Here is a 662-nt window from a genome sequence, read left to right on the forward strand (position 1 = left end):
GTTTTATAGATTCTGCATCCCCCAGGAACTGCAGTGACAAGGGGGGAATGGCTGCCAGTGCCAGAGGGCAGGGCTGGGTGGGATCTTGGCAATGAGGAATTGTTCCCTGGCAGGGTGGGCAGGGCTGGGATGGAATTCCATCCCTGGATCCCTGGCAGTGCCCAAGGCCAGGTTGGACACTGGGGCTGGAGCAGCCTGGGACAGTGGGAGGTGTCCCTGCCATGGCAGGGGTGGCACTGGGTGGGCTCTGAGGTCTCCTTGATGCCCTGCATGACAATTTTTGGCTAAAAGAGCTGTGGACACACAGCCCCAAAGACTGAGGAGGAGTTTTCCTCTTGGAAATTTTAATCTAATTTTCCTTTTCTTCTTCTCTAGTGTTGGGTCATGGGTTGGGCTCAATGACCTTAAAGGTCTGTTCTGACCCAGTGATTCTGTGTGTAATTTTGTGTGTAATTTTTCCTGCCTGGTATTAATGGGAAACAGCAAAAAAGCTTTGCAAGGAAAAAAAAATTGAATTGAAATGAAATGAAATAATAAAATAAGATAAATAAACTAATATTAATATCAAGAATAAAATCAAATAAAATAAGCTAAAAGAATAAAAGAATGAAATGAAATGAAATGAAATGAAATAATATGATAAAATAAAATAATAAAATTGA

Source organism: Geospiza fortis, unplaced genomic scaffold (genome assembly GCF_000277835.1).
Source record: "Geospiza fortis unplaced genomic scaffold, GeoFor_1.0 scaffold623, whole genome shotgun sequence".
Taxonomy (NCBI): domain Eukaryota; kingdom Metazoa; phylum Chordata; class Aves; order Passeriformes; family Thraupidae; genus Geospiza; species Geospiza fortis.